This window comes from Taudactylus pleione, unplaced genomic scaffold (genome assembly GCF_031769625.1).
Source record: "Taudactylus pleione unplaced genomic scaffold, aTauple2 ptg000342l, whole genome shotgun sequence".
NCBI classification, from domain to species: domain Eukaryota; kingdom Metazoa; phylum Chordata; class Amphibia; order Anura; family Myobatrachidae; genus Taudactylus; species Taudactylus pleione.
Window position 1 is genome coordinate 6,852,416 of NW_028284743.1, and position 20,269 is coordinate 6,872,684.

The window sequence follows — 20,269 nt, forward strand, 5'->3', positions numbered from 1 at the left end:
CAGGTTGGGGAATGAGACTAGGCAGGGATGCCCTCTCTCGCCTCTGCTGTTTGCACTTTGTATAGAACCATTCGATGCACGCATTAGATCTAACTCTAATATTACTGGAGTGTCCTGTCACCAATATAAGATATCATTATTTGCTGACGATGTGCTTCTCACGCTGTTCAACCCGACTGTCTCCCTCCCATCCTTGTTTCAGGAAGTGCACCAATTTGGTGCTTTCTCAGGTTACAATATTAATGAAGAAAAGTCTGAGGCGCTCTCCCTGCATGTCCCGCGTCAAATTAGGGCTCGTTTGGAATCCACCTATAAATTTCAGCGGCGACCCGCAAAAATTCGATATTTAGGAATCTATATCACAAAACACTACTCCCATTTATATCATGCAAACTATACCCTCCTATTTCAGAGGCTTGGATCGACTTGGAAATCTTTGTACATATCTTGGGTAGGTAGGTTAAATGCAGTGAAAATTAACGCACTTCCTAAACTCAAATACCTATTCCAAACACTTCCTGTACGAGTCCCTGTGCAGGTATTACAGTCCCTGCAAACTTTGTTTGGGAAGTTTATCTGGGGGGGGGGGAAAAACCACGCCTGAGCCGCTTGACTTTGTCCAAGTCTACGGATAAAGGCGGTTTAGGCCTTCCTTTGCTGCAGAACTATTACTACGCCTCCCAATTGAGTCATATTATTTCGTGGCACTCTCCCCCTGGTACCAAGAAATGGGTAGATATCGAAAGTGCTTCATCCTCAGATTTGGGTGTAGACTTTCTCCCCTGGCTACCACGTATCCACAGACCAGCCTCTCCCTACACTCATCCTTCTATCCAATTTACACTGTCAACTTGGGATGCAATTAATAGACGTCTCTCACTCACATCCTATCCATCTCCCCTAACTTCTCTTTGGAAACACCCTCTATTCCCCCCGGGTTGTTCTACAAGATGGACCGCACCTTGGCTCTCCCCTGGGATCACACGTTTTTTGCATTTATCTGGGGAGTTAGCTCCATCTACATTTGCAGACTTTCAGGAACGTTATAACCTCCCCCCACACTTCATTACCCCTACTTACAAATTTCTCACTTTGTCCATACCCAATGCCATTCCAAGAATCTCCGCCAACCTACCCCATTTGAACGTCAGTGTTTGTATTCTGTGGGACGTAAGGGTGCAATCTCAGTGTTGTACCATTCTATTTTAGCTCCTGAACAACCCACTAAAGAAATTTTTGAAGTGGCATGGGAACGCGACCTTGGGTTGCAATTGGACGACGTGGGATGGTCCCGCATCTGACAGTGGATTACTAAAGTTTCCGTTAGTGTCAGCATCAAAGAAATGGCTTTCAAAGTATATACTCGATGGTACTTAACTCCTGAAAGGTTGCATCATTTGTATCCACATTCTTCTGATCAGTGTTGGCGCAACTGTGGTATGGTGGGCTCTTTTTTCCACATCTGGTGGGACTGCCCTGTGATCCAACAGTTTTGGTCTATGACAGTTGATTTAATGTCAGAGGTTACCTCCTGTACTGTTCCCATGGATCCGCTTGTACTTTTGCTTCATGAGCCCTTGCGTTTGGTGTCGAAGGCTGAGAATAAATTGATTGTACATATATGTAATGCCTCTAAACTCTTAATAGCCAAACACTGGAAATCACCTCAATCTCCTTTCAAAACTGCCTTAATTAATAGAGTACAATATGTTTCCTCCATGGAATACATTACCTCCCTTCTAAACAATACTGTGTCCGCATATCAACAGGTGTGGAATCCTTGGTTTACTTTCCACACTTCTTCCCTGCCGGGAGCCCCTCTGTGATACTCTCTTTATGTCTCAGTACTGCCCTATCCCCCCTTGCTTCCTCCCTCTTTCTTTGTTTTCCTTTTCTTTATATTTCATTTTTGTTTTTCCTAATATATATATATATATATATATATATATATATATATATATATATATTTTATTTTTATTTTTTTTATTATTATTTCTCTTTATTTAATTTTGTCACAACAAGGATATTTGATCCATTGTTTAATTATCAGTTTATCTGTTGTTCTGTAAGAAAATGTAAAAACTACTACATATTATTGCTATATTTGCAAGTAAGATTGGTGGGATCCTCTGAATGATATCTCTTATTATATTTTTTTCTCCCACATTTTGAAATTTGCTATATGCTGAATCTTTTATTGTTATGTAGTGTCTTTAAAATAAAAGATTAAATAAAAAAGCATAATCATTCAGAAGTCTTTGGATGATGAAAAAAGTTTATGTAAACTGCAAGAATGTAAAGCAAAAAAAAACAAAAAACTTTGGTTGCTTTTGCAGTATGCTTCGGGTCATTATCCATCTGCACTGTGAAGCGCCGTTCAATGAGTTCTGAAGCATTTGACTGAATATGAGCATATAATATTGCCGGAAACACTTCAGAATTCATTCTGCTGCTTTTGTCAGCAGTCACATCATCAATAAATACAAGGGAACCAGTTCCATTGGCAGCCATACATGCCCACGCCATGACACTACCACCAACATGCTTCACTGATGAGGTGGTATGTTTTGGATCATGAGCAGTTCCTTTCCTTCTCCATACTCTTCTCTTCCCATCACTCTGGTACAAGTTGATCTTTGTCTCATCTGTCCATAGGATGTTGTTCCAGAACGGTAATGGCTTTTTTAGATGTTGTTTGGCAAACTCTAATCTGGTCTTCCTGTTTTTGTGGCTCACGTCTTGTGGTGAACCCTCTATATTCACTCTTGTGAAGTCTTCTCTTGATTGTTGACTTTGACACATATACACCTACCTCCTGGAGAGAGTTCTTGATTTGGCCAACTGTTGTGAAGGGGTTTTTCTTCACCAGGGAAATAATTAATCTGTCATCCACCACAGTTGTTTTCTGTGGTCTTCCGGGTCTTTTGGTGTTGCTGAACTCTCCGGTGCGTTCTTTCTTTTTAAGAATGTTCCAAACAGTTGATTTGGCCACACATAATGTTTTTGCTATCTCTCTGATGGGTTTGTTTTGATTTTTCAGCCTAATGATGGCTTGCTTCACTGATAGTGACAGCTTTTTGGATTTCATATTGAGAGTTGACAGCAACTGATTCCAAATGCAAATGTCACACCTAGAATCAACTCCAGACCTTTTACCTGCTTAATTGATAATGAAATAACGAGGGAATAGCCCACACCTGTCCATGAAATAGCTTTTGAGTTGATAGTGCCATTATTTTTGGCCCCTTAAAAAGTGGGAGGCACATATTGAAACTGTTGTAATTCCTACACTGTTTACCCGATTTGTATGTAATTACCCTCAAATGAAATCTGAAAGTCTGCAGTTAAAGCACATCTTGTTTTTTCATTTCAAAATCATTGTGGTGGTGAATAGAGGCCAAAATGTGAAAATTCTGTCAATGTCCCAATATTTATGGACCTGACTGTATATGCTGTTTATTCATGGGGGGTGGGGCTCGCAAATATGTGGGAGGGAGAGGAGGGGTTTGCTCTTTGGCCAGCGGCTGCTCCCTCTACTATTTTCAGCCGCTGGGGGGGGGGCGGTGGAGAAAAGGTCAGCACTGCCTTCTATTTGCCTGGCGGCTGCTCTGTCTAGTTTGCAGCCGCTGAGCTGCTGCTAGCAGGGTAGCGAGAGAGAGAAGGACAGCGCTGATAGCGCTATTGTCACAACTCTTGGACGGACTGTGGATGCGGCCCATATTTAGGGAATTGGCTAGACCTATGCCTGAGGCGCGGAGTTTAATGTGCCAGCGGTATTCACCAGGGACCCTCGCAAGAAGGTATGGACTTGGCTGCGTCTGACACACAGGTCGTGGCCCTCAGGTTAGGTTCCCCTATACAGGTACTGGTGGACACTGGATCAGGTGCAGAAGAATAAACTTAGTCGACAGGCTGGGTCAGAACCAGAGAAAACAAAGGAACAGGGAGCGCTACTTTGTATAGCAATAATGAACCTGAATAGGTTGAAAATTAGATGATTTAATATCTTGATGATTTAATATCTTCATAGATTATTTTAATCTATCTAATTTTCAACCTATTCAGGTTCATTATTGCTATACAAAGTAGCGCTCCCTGTTCTTTTGTTTTCTCTGCCTAGCACATGGATTAGCCTATCCTTAGGTGAGCTGCTGTTTGTATATACACATTTAGTATTTCGTGCGCCCCTCATTGTGTTGTCTGGGTCAGAACCAAACAGACGAGATGGTACCAGGGAGCAGACGTAAATGGGTCACAAGAAGCAGCCGAGGTCAGAACCAGATATCAGGAGAGGTACAAGGGGTCAGACGAAATCTGAGTCACAAACAAGCCAAGGTCAAGGTCAGGATAACAGGTAAGTACTAGGAATGCTGGAGTATGGAATGGAGCCTATACTCTGGCACCTGTCTGGTGCCAGAGACTTCCTCTTATAGAGGAGGTTCAAATCTCGCACCAAATGTGACTTCACGTTTGGCGCGCCTGTCCCTTTAAATTACTTTGCAGGACAGTGCACACGCTCCTAGGAGAGCCACGACCGCCTGCACTTCCAGCCGGCATGCGGGGGACCCGGAGCAGACATCATGTCAGCAGGCCCGGGGGCCTCCCCGCCCACTGTCCGCCGCAGATTCCAGTGCTGCCGGACCCGGTAAGTGGTGGCCGGGGTCCGGCGTACTGTGACATTACCCCCCCTTCTAGGGGTGGGCACCTAACACCCCACAAATGGTTTGTTGGGACACTTCCGGTGGAATTTCTAAAGAAGATGATGTGCATGAATGTCAGAAGCCTTGACCCAGCAATGTTCTTCAGGACCATAGCCCCTCCAATCTACTAGAAACTGAACAGCTCCTGTAGAAACCCTAGAGTCCAAAATCTGTTACACTTCATATTCCTTTTGATGGTCTACTGGAATCGTACGAGGAGGGCTGCAATGAGTTGAGAAACAATTGAGCTCCAAGCACTTGAGAAGAGAAGAAACATGAAACATATTGGGTATTCTTATAGTGTTTCAAAGTTTCAAATTATATGCCACTGGGTTGATCACCTGTAAGATCTGAAAAGGACCAATGAATCTGGGAGCGAATTTCATTGTCGGAACCCTTAATCTCAGATGTTTGGTTGCCAGCCAGACTTTATCACCACTAGCCAGCACCAGACCCCTCCTCCTTCTCCTATCTGCAAACAGCTTGTACCTTGAAGTTCTACACAAAATTCTCTTTACCATCTTCCAGACCCTAAAGAATCGATTCAATGTATCACGTACGGCTGGGAGTGATAATGGCTGAAGGCCTGGTAACACTGGATGCAGACCATCCTGAACAAAGAATGGAGAATGTCCCGATGCCTCATGGTACAGGTTATTGTGGGCAAATTCAGCCCAAGGTAGCAGAGAGACCCAGTTATCTTGATTGGCTGAAACATACATCCTAATGAATTTTACCAATTCTTGGTTTACTCGTTCAGTCTGTCATATCAGATACGACCATGTCAGGGGAAGCCCAGTCTGGTATGGTCATATCTGATACGACCATGCCAGGGAAGTGGTTAATTATGTACTATTCACTCCGGAATGGGCAATACTAGCGATTACTGATCCAGATCTAAGAATTACAAAAGCAGGGAAGAAACTCTTGGTAGCGCTTAGTGCTGTAGGGAGGAAGACCATTTTGCAAGGATGGATTGCTGCAGGCCCCCCCAAATACCTTTGTTTCTCAATAAACTTAATTTTTATTTAGGATGGATTGGATAGAAATGCTTTTGTTCAGGGATATGAGAGTGGAAAGATTATTCATAACCTCTGAGTCTTATGTAAACACCCTACCATTAACGGTAAGACTACAAGTCCACCATAGTCTAAAAAACTCAACGTGGTATTTAACTAGACTTGCAGCGATCTCATCTGATTAATTAGTGGGGTAATGGTGGGTCTTTCACCTGGGGTTCTGTGTCAATACTTTATTTTGGTCTATGAAATCGCGGCCATAATCATTATTTTATTGTTATTAATATTTATGGTTGTATGTATTTATTTCACAATTCACTGATAATGTGTTTTATTGTAAAGTTTGTTGTAAGATAATATAATGCATTGTATTCAGGATTTATTGTTATGTTCTAGAAATGTCTCCTTGAAATGTATTGAAGATATTTCAGTGATTGTGCGCTTTGTTGAAAAATGTTTCACTGTATTTCAATTTTAAAAAAATTATAAATAGCACTTATTTAGTAGACACAATTATGTTTTTTCATATATATATATATATATATATATATATATATATATATATATATATCACAGGGGCTCTGCACTCACCATAATAACTAACAACAATGATAATAAACAGTGGGGTTTTGGTTCATGAATTGATCAATGCATTTAAGCTTGCAGCCCCCGCTTTACTGCAAGTCCCTACTCTATTGCTCAGAATTATAACATGGACATAGCCATCACATTAGTGTTAAACTCAGGGTATGCTATCAAGGTTTAAAGCTCACAGCAACTTTCCTTTAAATGTGATACAGTCACCAAGCACACCTGTTGCAAAGCACCTAGGAAAACAGTTGACAAAACTAGTTAAAAGGGGTGAGTGCCGTGGATTAGTGCTTTATATATATATATATATATATATATATATATATATTATATATGGTTTTTCACACACACACACACACACACACACACATATATAGATATAGATATATATATATATATATATATATATAATATTATTTGTAATGAATACATATTTTAGCAATAATTTGGGAAGATATAATACTATATATTAGGATAGAATTGGTAATATATTAGGTTTAGTGGATTTTTGGAATAATACAATAAGTAGTAAGGTTGGGATGTGACTAAGATAAATATATAGTTTCATTTATTATTTAATTAATGTTAATAATATGTTATTTAGATTTTAGAGAATAATATTAGGGATAATTACCTTGGTACATATATAATTAACAGTTTTTCAAATCACATACAAATTTAAGAGATTATACTGGAGATCTATATTATAAGACCTTTTGATTGACAAGAGAATCCACCAGATACATACCGACATCTGAAATACGCTCCCTTGATGACATAAATAGGATGATAAACAAAAAGTATGGTGGTCGCTCACATCAGCTTAATGACATTGCACAGGTACTTGTAAAGGGCGGAGTTTACACTGAACCACAGAAAAAAAGGGAGATTCCCTCCAGCACACTGCAGCAATATTAACAAAAATACTTGAATCCTACATGATAATAGAAATTCAGGGGTACATACATTTGCAAATATATGAATAAGCGCCAGGCCAGCGTCAAGGCTCCTCTATACTGGTGTCCCTAACATTAAGGGGTTCACGTCTGAGGAGCAGGATACCCCAAAAAATTCCAGCCAAGGACCATCCCCAGGGCATCACACGAAAAGGGGAAAAAAGGTGATAGTGAAGGGTAAAGTATAGCTGTGCAAAGATAATCAATAAGTGTTAATAAAATGAGGAAGAATTAAAATGACATAAATAATAAAGAAACAAATAGAAAGGTGATGAAAAAGTATCTATGTGAATTAAGTGGTGATGCCCTGAAAAATGCCCAGCCAAAGCAACTCCGGGGACCACACTCCCAAATGCTCACCCAAAATAATTATTGCTACCTAATAGTAGCACCCACTCTGGGTCATATAATAACAATTAATGTACTGCATAATAACAGCACATGTATATAAGCCGAGAGCTGACTCACCTAGGAGGTAGCCCAGAAAACCTCCACATGGCACTATACGGACTAGCACACCCTCCCAATGCTGGCTCCCTTCATGCCTCTCAAAACTGCAAACAAAAAGTATGGTGTTCGCTCATATCAGCTTAATGACATTGCACAGGTGCTTGTAAAGGGCGGGGTGTACACTGAACCACAGAAAAAAAGGGAGATTCCTCAAGCACACTGCAGCAATATCAACAAAAATACTTGAATCCTACATGATAATAGAAATTCAGAGGTATTAGTTACATACATTTGCAAATATATGAATAAGCGCCAGGCCAGTGTCAAGGGTCCTCTATACTGGTGTCCCTAACATTAAGGGGTTCACGTCCGAGGAGCAGGATACCTTAAAATATTCCAGCCAAGGACCATCCCCGAGGCCCAGAATGGAATCGGTATGAATGACTGCCGGACCTATGACCGGCCTTTCAAATACTGACAGTGGATGCCCGATGGAGGAGATCCCAACAAGGTAAGAATTTAACCTATCCCTAACCCTTCCTTAGGGGTGCCTAAACATAACCTCCCGCCTAGTGCCTAACCCTAATCCCCCTGTAAGCGCCTGAACCTAACCACCTCTTCCTCGGAGCCTAAACCGAAGTCTCCCAGGGGGGGTTGCCTACCCTAACCTCCCCCTGGAGGTGCATAACCCTAAACCCCCCTTCCCATAGCCTAACCCTAACCTCCCAAGGGGGTTCCTAACCCTAAGTCCCCCCCGGGAGCCCTAAAACCTAACCCTCCCGCCGCGCGGCTATCGCCGCTCGACTTACCTTCGTTTAGTATGCTGGGTGTCGGGCTCCCGGCGTAGGGATAATGACAGGCGTTGGTATTTCAACACCTGACATTAGTCTCCTGTCAGGATTAGACAGTCGGGAAGCCGGCGGTCAGCATTGCGACCATCGGCTTCCTGACTGCATCCCCTTGTACATTTCATTCAAATAAACAGACTGTGCTGCAAGCTTGTAGCTATTTCTGCTGATCTGAGCTGCCAGGCTTCTTTTTAGAACATTTCATACATGAGATTTGCATTTCAAATGGTTATAATTGGGTTCATTAATATATATAATTACATCACCCCCCCCATCATGCTTGCCCCATAATCTGTCTGTGTGTCTTTCTGTCACCAACCTGTATGTGATGTGTACCTCTCTCTGCATGGGTACCTGTCTCACTTACCCCCCCTCCCATGTCAGCGACTCTGTGCTCCCTCTTTGTGTTATGTCTCCCATTGTCTCTCCATTCCATATAATCCCCTCCTTGTTCTACATACTTGCCTCCTAACCAGGGATGGCCGGGAGCCTCCCAAAAATCAGTTGCGGCACCAAGGCCGCCACAAGAGTAGTAAGTCTCCCGGAATGGCTGCCCCCCCCCCCGAACCTGATTAGCTAGCGTAGGTTGGCGGTTTGGGGGGGTTTATGTGATTCTCGCTGAATCGCGTCATCGTCCTCCGCCTTGTAAAGTGGGGGGCAGCGATGATTCGATCACGCTGGCACGTCCCTGCACAGCCCATTTAGGTTGCCCCCACGCACCATGCTGCACTGACCTGGCTGCCCCCTCCCGGAGAGGACTGCCAGAAAGTCGGTTAGTATGTTGTTCTCACATCTGCTCCCACAACCCACTGTCCACTTGAGACACTTTAATACCTCATCCTCCACTTCTCCCCTCTTTATGCTTTTCAGGTTAAGAACGGCACAGTTTGCCCTTTGAGGATGGTGATAGATTAATGAGAGCACCTTTAAATCAGTCTCTCATTATTTTATATATATATATATATATATATATATATATATACATACATACTGTACATGTATGTGGAACCAGCATGAAACATGACGCTTTATGCTACTGGTACTGTAGTAGCGATTAGAAGATGTCCATAAAAAGATGCAAATACTTACTTATTTTAGGTAGACTGTGTAATTTAAACAATGGTCACTCCCAACACCATAACACTGCTAACCTGGTACAGGGCTGTAACTAGGGGTGTGTGAGCGGTGCAGACGCACAGAGAGCAGCCACCTACGTGTGGCTTGCAGGGTGCCTGGAGTGCTACTACAGAGTCTTTAGGACGCTGCGAGCAGTGTTCTACTTACCAGAGCCAGCGGCAGTGTCAGCAACCCTGTCCCCCAGGCCCCAGCTGGCAGCAGTCTCAGCGGCCTTGTTCCCTAGGCTGGACTTAATGACGTCACATGTGTAGGGGGCGGGGCCGGCACAGAGCTGGCTTGTTACGGCACTGGCCTACTATCCCACCATCTGTATTCACAACAGAATTTGAGATTCATCAAACCAAGCAGCATATTTCCAATTTTCTGTCCAGTATATGCTAATTTGCACAGTGTACCTCAGATTCCTGTACCTAGCTGATAAGACTGAAACTCGGTAAAGTATCCTGCTACTGTAGCCCATCCACTTCAAGGTGCAATGTGATGTGTGCTCAGAGCTGATCTTCTGTGTGGCCATTTATGCAGGCTTCCTTTACGGGATGCAGTCAGGAAGCCGACTGTTGAAATGCCGACCGTCGGCTTCCCAACTGTCAAATCCTGGCAAGGTACTAATTACAGGCGTCGAAATCCCGACACCGGTCATTAAACTTACGCCGGGAGCCCGACGCCCGGCATACCGAACGAAAGTAAGCCGGGTACAGACAGCCGCGGGGCGGGGATAGGGTTAGGTTTTAGGGCTCCCAGGGGGACTTAAAGTCCCTGGGAGGGTTAGGTTTAGGCTAGGGGAAGGGTGTGCTAGGGTTAGGCACCACCGGGGGGGAGGTTAGGGTTAGGCACCCCCCTGGAAGACTTAGGTTTAGGCTGTGCGGGAAGGGGAGGTTAGGCACCCCTAAAGGAGGGATACGGTAGGGGGTAGGGTTAGAGGTACTTACCTAAATTAGCAATCGGGATCTTCACCCCTGCCGGGCTTTCACTGTCGGGATTAGAACCGCCTTGTGGCCGGCGGTATTACATACTGATTTCGCATTTACATAGTCTGCTGTTTAAAGATGGACAAGAAAAAATAATGACGGTATTACACTTATTCATGTTTAGTGGGTTGTGATGTTTGCTTTATTGATTATAAATGTTATAACATTGCAAATTTTACATATTTTGTATTCAATAAAAATTGTACATGTATATTACTAAAGCATTAATGAGCAGCAGTCTCTTACCCCATGAACCCTGATTTAACTATTTATTCGCATTATGTCCACATTATATTGAATTATGTACACACTGTTTGTGTATCCGATTGATTTTTATTTTTTACGTATAGAATAAATTATATATTTTACCAATTTCACTATTGCACTTTATTTTTTAATTGCTATTTATCAAATATGCTCTGTACATTCTACTAACTTATAAGATAGCTTTTTGCACTAGCACTTTATATGTTTAAAAGGTTTTTATTGAATTATAAGCCACTTTTTATCCACTAGCACTTTGTTGCAAACTAATCGCCTATATGTTAATCATATTTTCCCACGGTTATTAGCTTCTATTTATTTTATTGCAGTGTATTATAGCGCTGAATAGCCCCTTCCTCTTGTGGTTTGGGATTAGCTCTCCTTGTACTTTTTTTTAATCGAGGGGTCAAAGCCCAATAGCCACTGATATAAATGTTTAGAATATTCAATATTTATTATTATTATTATTATTATTACTACTAATAATAATATTATGTCTATTAATTGTAAGCAACCTTAGCACCCAACTACAATAGGATTATTTTTATTTACTGCCTCCTTACCCCTCCCCTGCATGCCCCTACTGGCACACCCAACCCGCACCACCTGGTACCTGAAGGTTGACAATTCCGTTGCCTCAGACAGTTACGCCACAGCACTGTTGAGCGTGTTGCAAGGTAAAGGACTGCATTCAATTAGAGGCAAAAAGCCATTTTCTGCAGAAAAGTATCGCCGATTGCGGCTTTTTGCGTGGTCGGAACTTATCTCCAAATTCAATTCCAGACGGTTTTCGCCTATGCGGAAAGTGAATACAATATAATATGAGAAAAAGATTTGCCTAAGAATAGCAGGAGCAAAGAAGTGCAAATTTTTAATTTTGGGGTGCAAATGTGTCGAAACCACTCAGAACCCTTGGGACAGCCCCCAAAGGACAACTGTGTCAAAAAAAAACATTAAATCACCCAAAAAAAGTACTTTCATTTTGCAGGCGAAAAAGTACAAAGTGGGGGGACAAGCATAAAAACTAGCGAAATAGCCTTCTTGGGTCTGCAAGGATGGGTCAGGTGTTTTTAGGATTGCAGGTGCATGCAGCAGGTGGGTTTTTCACGTTTTTTTAAACTTCACTTTAAAAGATGCTAGCACCCATTTTCAAGTACCCCAAATTTGACAAGACTACTTTTTTCACCAAATAATACTGCTTAAAGCCATTCTTCACCACTTTTACAAGGATGCTAATAACAAGGATTTTAAACAACTTCACCCCCTAAAGGAGGGATAGGGTAGGGGGTAGGGTTAGAGGTACTTACTTAGGGGGGTTCAGACTGATTTCCTCTATTCTGACAGTACTTTCCGCCTGTTCTGCATTTGCCGCTTGCCGTTTTTGCCTGGTTAGTAATTGAATAGGGCGAAAAGCGGGAACGCGCACGATAAGTTTTCGCCTCCAAAACACGCGATGTAGGCGAAAAGTCAGGTAGGCGGAACTTTTTAATTGGAGCCAAAACTAATTGAATACGGTCCATAGTTGGAAGATATTGTTAGACAAGGGAAGAGTTGTTAAATGTATGCTATAATGCAGTTTCATCAGTTGGTTTGTGTGCTAGTAGAAGTATTTTACCTTGCAGTGTTTTCTTCCTTTGTGGTGAGATAGAATATAAGGACCATCAGAATACAGTTACAGGGTAACAAAAACATACAGTAAGGACCATCAGAATACAGTAACAGGGTAGCAAAAACATACAGTAATAACTTTATACTGCTGTAAAACTACTCTGCTAACTTGTGTAGCTAAAATCCCCCCCTGTACATTACAGATCATTGCTATGCCGGGACATGTTTTATTGCTTAGCTCATACGGTGAATCTGCTTAATTCCTGCTCTATGAGCCCTCAGACAGTGACTGTGTTTAGGCTAATCTATGCACATATCTCCGGGAATCAGGCCAACTACCCAGGCCGGCAATGGAAGAGTTACCAGAGCCATACTTGAGTGTGTTGCAGTGTTTCGTGCAGAGCAGTTGCAGGAAAGCAGCAGGTCTGTGGGACGCCGCTCGGTGCACGGGAAAGGTCAGTCTGTACAGGGTCTCTATTGCCGGACACAGCAACGCTCTACTGAGGGTACACAATAATAGAGGGGGCTCTGCGCTCTCAGCCTTTGTATATGATATAAAGTTATAAACGATCAGAGAGACTTTTATAGGAAGTGACTGACCTGAGTACTCCCAGCACCTACAGATGTCCTTAGTGCCTGTACTATGGAGTGCCCTATTCAGCTGTCAGGGCTCTGTGATAACGCATATGGGGGAAATAAATGCATTTATTACTGTATGCTATAAAATCAGGCCACAATTGTGAAAAGATAAATCTGTAACTATATAAAGTTGTATTCAACAAAATGACTGAAAGAGGGGAGTAAAGTGATGTACAGTATATTTGTATATATTGTTTTTAGAATGTGTGGCACGTTTTCATACTGCGCATTTCTTGTCTTCCTCGCGTCACATTATGGCGGCAAAGACCACTGTATATAGTCCTGAGATGTTGAGGTAGGATTCCCTCAGGTGCCTATACATCTGCTTTAATGTGATGCGGCGGAGATATATACCGGCCATGCGATTCCCGGCAGCAGCAGGCTGACAGATGCAGAGTTCCTGGCAGTGGAAGCCCGACAGCGCTGGAAATCCCGATCGTCCCTAAGGTAAGTATAAACTAATCTAACCTAACCCCCTAACCCTCCTTAGGGGTGCCTAACCCTAACCTTCCCCCCAAGTGCCTAAGCCTAAACCCCCTCTTCCCTGCTGCCTAAACCTAAGTCCCCCGGCGGGTGCCTAACCCTAAGTCCCCCCCGGGGGTGCCTAACCTAACCCTCACTCCCCCTAACCTAACCCTCCCGGGGGGGGGGGGGGGGGTTCCTAACCCTAAGTCCCCCCCGGGTGCCCTAAACCTAAAGCCCTCCCCCCCCCCCCCCCCGCGGCTGTCCGCTCGGGTAAATGACAGGAGTCTAGATATAGATGCCGGTCATTTAACCCACGCCGGGATAAAGCAGTCGGGAAGCCGGCTGTCGGTATTAAGGCAGCCGGTTTCCCGATTGCATCCCATTTGCACATATCCCGTAAGACTGACTCGGCAAAGTATCGCTCAGCTGCCTCTGCAAGATTTTATTGATTATGGCTGCGATAAGCGACAATAGAAAACCAGTCCTATTGGCACATATTGATAAACAGGACTTGGGGGTCAGCATTGATTTTTTTTTTTACATAAAAAATACGGAAACTATGATTTCCGTATTTTTTATGTAGCTCCCCTATTCAGCAATGGGATAATGGAGAAGATAACGCAATTATCTTCTCCATTAATTCCCTGCTCGCAGAGTACCGCACTGTAGGGATCAGCCATTGATCTCTACAGTGCTTTAACACTTTTTGCTATTCAGCAAAGCAAAAAGTGTTAAATCACTCGATAAATATTTCCTTTATATAACGCCATCTCAGAATGGCATTCTATGAAGAAAATACTTCCATTTCCCGAAAACTGCAGGGACAGATGGAAATTTTCCCATAAGTCCCTGCAGCATTTTGTAAGCCTGCCCAGCCTCCGTCCCTGCTTCCCGGTGATCGGTGACAGGTAAGTCCTTTAGAGCCTGTTAAACCTCCCAAAACTGATTGATATGTGTATACAGGCTTTATACTAGCCTGTATACATGTATATTTATGTGCGATTATATTTAAAATTTATATATAAATGTTAAATATAAAAGCACATAAATATACATGTATATAGGCTAGTATGATATGTGTATACAGGCTTTATTCTGTTTCGGGAGGCTGGAGACGTACTTACCCCTCCGCGGTCACGGAAAGCCAGGACAGAGACTGTTCCCGAGCGCCCCATGACTGTTCCCCATGACTGAGCATGCGCAGAGGAACAAACGGAAGGGATTGTTTTCGGAATCCCGATAACAATGCCTTCTGTGACATCGCAGGGACAGCTTGTTACCGCAACCGCTGTCCCTGCTGAAAATATTGCTGCATATCTTACATATTTATCATAATTGATAAAATCTTGTGACGATGTTGCCCGATAATATTCTGGGCAACATCGTTACTGTTGCAGAATAGAACCCTTAGCACTTTATTTTGTCGATGTGTTTTACCTGCAGTGTGATTAAATGCATGAAGGGTTAAGGACTAGTCAAAACATTTTACTGCATTGTTTATTGATTCATTGTGTTGTATGACAAAGGGAGCCATTTGTCATGAAATATTTGCGACATATTCCCTGAAAACACCCATTTTTGGGGAATACCCACAAATATTAAGTACCCTTTAAATGTACTATGGAAGGATTGACAGTCCCTTCATTTCTGTCACATCCTCAACACCCATAGGTTTCTATGGGAGATGTGATTCTTTGCATTATGGAGTTTGGCCCCCGCAGCTAACACAATTTTAAGATGGCGTTGTACCACTGTAAACTATGGGCTACACTTCGCAAAGCAAACCGGTAGGACCCTCCTCAGCAATGGCCGCTGCACATGCAAGGTCAGTAGACCGCTTATGCACAGGAGTGAATAGACCGCTGATGCGATCACTTCTCTCCGAGCACATCACAGGGTTGGGTTCCTTTTTGAGCCCCTGTTCCTGCATGTGCTATTCACTACATTCCAGCACTAATATCGAACCCTGATCACATTGAATATGCGATTATTGATAAATGGGCCCAAAAGGGTACTTAATACAGGTTGTTTAAGATCAACAATCCGTATGGAAAAATGCGCTTTTAATGTAAATTGCGGTTGAAATTTGATTCTGGTCTTTAACCACTTCATGACCCCAATTATATCCAAGCAAATTGTCTAGCTTGGGAGTGCATATTTTTATTTTTTGGTATCATTTATTTAAACAGAGAAGAAATATCAGAAAAAAATTTGGTTTTTTTTTTAGGTATTAATAAATATTAATTACATGGCTTTCTTTTTTTTTTTTTTATAAAAATAAATAATAATTAAAAAAGCTTTTACATAGCTAATGCAAGCCCATTGATATTTAGGTAAACTTTAATCCGATACAATAGGTAAAAGATCCCACAATGCTGTTGAGTAATGGATAATTGGAACTAATGGATTTTATTCCTTGGGTTGGGTACGGGATCCCGGCGGATGGGATACCAGCGGTCAGAATACCGACAGCGGATTTCCGACAATCTGAATCCTGATGCATACAGGTAAGTACCCAAACCCACCTTTCCTGCAACCTAACCCAACCCCCCCCCCCTGCGCCCTTCGTAGCCTAACCCTCCACCCTGCTGCTAGTGCCTAACTTCTACCCTAATACTTACTGTCGGGATGTCAGCGGTCAGGATTCTGGAGCCGGGATTCCGACTGTGTGGGAATTCTGACCGCTGGCATCCCGACCACTGGGATGCAGACTACATCCCCTATTCCTCTACTTGTTGAAATGTATTTGTGTAGTGCTTAAAATATATTTTGACACCAGTTGTAATGGATCTATTACAGATGCTTCTTATAATTGCAGTTTACTGTATATTTCACTGGGCTGTCTCCTTCTGGGAAAGTCCTTCTGATGTCACTGCAGTGATGTCACCCTTTTCAATCTATCCAGCAGCTTTTAATACAAAGTGCTGCTAGCGGTGTATCAAGAATGAAGTGAGATATTTCTGGGCAACCTTCCTCGATCTCAGGTTATGTCTTAGGACAGTGGTGGGGATCCTTTCTTCTGCCAAAGGCCATTTTGATAAATATAACATTATTCGTGGGCCTGGTGGTGTGATGTCACATGGGGGCGGGACCACAATCGCCGGTGATTACAGCAGTATCCGGAGCATCCTGCGGATGCTGCGGGGGGCTGTAAGGGCTGCGGTGTGACCATTTGAAGTGTCCTATGGACGCTCCAGGTGGCACTGCTGCATAGATTCTGGCTGCAGGGTGCCATTTTAGGCACCCTGCTAGCCAGATATGGCTAGCAGAAAAAAGCTCCAAGGGCCAGGCCAAATGAATCCGCGGGCCTCATCCCTGCCTTAGGAGAATGTTAACAATGTTTCTTTCTGTTATAATGCCATCTGAAAATGTCAGGTCAGAATTAAGAGGCCACTGCTCAGCCATTTTAATGGGGCACATCCACTAGCAGACCAAAAAACGAATGCACGATTACAACATTGTAATCGTGCAGTCGTTCAGTCTGTGCTGTGCCTACACTGAACGATCAGTCGTTCAGTATAGGCACATTAATCATCCCCTAACATGCTCAACCTGACGTTATCATCTGGTTGACCAGCATGTTCGGGGGGTGATTGATGTCGGAAATGACCAGCGGGAGCGCACATCACTGGTCGTTTCCGACATTAATGTGCCCGATTCATGCACGATTCATGAGCGATTGAACGATATCGTTATCGTTCAATCGCTCATAGAAATCGTCAAGTGGATGTGTGCTATTAGTTAGCAGGTGATTGGCAAGTGGTAAATGAAAATTACATTCATGATTATGATTAGATTTAAGAGCTTATGTAGCAATTCTATTTTGAAACCTCCTCAGAAATTGACTAAAACTTAAATATGTAATTATTTTTTACAGTATGAGTTGTGTATTTGTTTTATAGCTGTATAAGTTCCTATCAAATCTTAAATAAAAAGGTGTATTTTTTTATCATAACTCAGTGAACTCCACCCAGAACTAAATGTTCAGTTTTGAGCCGCTCTGCATAAAGTTGATATGTACACTTCCTTTACCAAGTTTTATTAGCTCTCTCTTTTACTAGTAAAATGTTTAACAACCTCCGCTATCTGTTGCTGCTGTTAGAATTGTTGATTTTGTCATTGCTATTGTGTGGTTTATAGCTATTATTTTGGCTCTTGGTCACATTTGGAAATAATGAACCTTGAAAAAAAAAAAAGTTACAGAAAAATTGTGTGATTTTGTTTATGATCTCATTTTAATTATATGTCTGGGCAACGTATTGTATGTAAACATTCATATTGGGTGTGGTATATAATTATTACTTGTTATAAATACACCACCTGTTCTAGTATGCAGCAAATCTATTTGGTGAAACAATCCGCAGTGGTAAGCCGTACACTGTTTATTCATTTAGTCTTGGTATGTAAGTACTGTTCTACATGGCGCATTTCACTGTCTGTCTTCTGTATTAAAGCTTTGAAAACTGAACACTTTCCTTAATATGTAAGTAGTATGTAAGCTCCTATGAGCAGGGCCCTTCTCCCTCTTGTCTTATCATCTGCAGCTCTTGCTGCTCACCAGATACTCGTTTACCTCCTCCTTGCACTCTCTGTCTGGGCTCATCTTTGTCTTTCCTTTGTATCCACTTGCAGTGGCTCTAAACCTGTTAGTTGTGTCCTTACATATGGTTACAAGTTTCAGCTTGTAATGAATTTTCCCCTTGCTCCACTGGCAACAGTAGCTATATTGAGAGTTGTAGTGTTATTTGTTAATGTTATACTGTATTGCTTATTGCATTGTACCATATACTGTCTTGTCATTTTCCCTCTGTACGTTGCTGTGGGCCATACTTACATTCTGTAACTAAAGCATGATTATAATATATTTGTGTTGGTGCAGATGGCTCCCATTTCAACTGTTTGGGTGCGTAATTTATGGATTTTTGTTTCCATTTACATTTCATCATATTTTCTATGTGTCATACTTGCCGACATTCTGGCTGGAGTAGCCAGTTCGGCATAGCGGGGGGGGGGGGGGGGGGCGCGGCATAGGGGGGCATGGCCAGGGACATTCCCCGGCATTAGGGGCAGGACCACACGATTGCATGATCGTGGTCCCGTCCCCGCTACACAATGCAGAGATTACCAGCATTGTGAAGCAGGGTTGGTGACATGATGACGTAATTCAGCACAAATCGGGTCATCCCGTCCCCCTCCCCCCCCCCCTCATCTCCTGGGGGTCAGGTTTGAGTAAGAGAGCACCTGTAATCACTATTTTCTGCATTTGGAGAAGATAGATGTTTATAAAAATGTAATTTAACACATGTTAATTCAATTGTAAAAATGGGGGACAACCAGAGTGGATTATTGTTTCACAGGTTAAACTGGTCATGTTGGAATATATGGGAGAACTGGCATCTGTAGCAGTGTGTCATCTATAGCAACCTGCTCTACTCATGCATTAGACAATGGCTATTTGCCAGTGATTTGCACCTCAGGGCAGATCACTTGACATCTCAATCCTTTGCATGATTCTATGCACGAGCATCACAGAAACCAATTAAGATGCTGGCTGGAGTTAACCTGGGGGACAGTGGAGAGGAGAGCTTACTAACACATTGCTGCCAACTCTCCCTGCTTTCCTATGACTACTGTACCAGGTATTTAGGAATTTATCCCTGGAAATGTCACGAGTTTTACTAACAGCTTAACGTCTGTTATGTTCTTATGTAGTTCTTACTAGGGGCCAGATTCAGAGGAGGATGCAGATGCTACCGCATCTATTACTGCAGTGGCATCTGTGTATTTATGCTTATGCCGCATATGATTTTCATGCTAACATGTTGCTGGGGACGGGACTACAATGATTCGATTCGGCAACGTATTCTACTCAAAATGTAGGAGTCTCTTGGGCACTCTGGGAGAGTAGGCAAGGATAACTAAAATACAGTATAAAACACAAATTAATATAATGAATAAGGTATTAGATGTTATTCTTCTAACCCTTTTTTCCCCTTTGGATAATACTATAGGAGCCACACAGCCAGTCACTTCTAGGAGATTATATTGGAGTGTATAACAGAATGTAAGGCACCAAAAAGGATCATTTGGACTTTGGAAGAGGGGGGGATTTGGGTTCAAGAGAAGGACTTTCCAGGACATAAGGTGGCTCCGTTAATATATAGAGTGTCCTTCTTATAAAGCACTAGAGAGCATAGTGGCCCTACATGAACATAGCCTAATAGCTTACTGTGGAAACAAGTGTGTGATCTGCATGTTTGTTTATTTGACTGTATGAAGATCATGACCAAGGTTGCTACTTATCATGTCCTTTGACACACACTAGGGTCAGCTCTACAATTGGAAGTTCTAGTGGATAATGCTGTGAGCAACATAGATCCTGACAAACACATTATGGGAAGGGAGCATTTTATAACTTCTATCATATTATGAATCACAAATGACTCACTTAAACTGAGCTGTAAAGATAAGGTGCACATCTGCAAGCTGTCTCATTAGGCATTGCTCTGTATTTTGCCTGTGTAAGATTCTCAGAATAGTGCTAGAAGGTCTGAATTCAAAATTATAAACACGCTCTGCTTTGAATGGAGAACCTGGAACCTTCTGTGCTGTGATCTGTTTTTA

The 20,269-nt window shown here is 42.5% G+C and overlaps 1 protein-coding gene across 1 annotated transcript in view; it reads left to right on the plus strand.

Moving 5' to 3' along the window:
* The window catches only part of SH3RF2 (SH3 domain containing ring finger 2), a 280,359-nt gene that overhangs the window by 117,778 nt on the left and 142,312 nt on the right, over positions 1-20,269 (plus strand). The gene's annotated exons all lie outside the window — the stretch shown is intronic.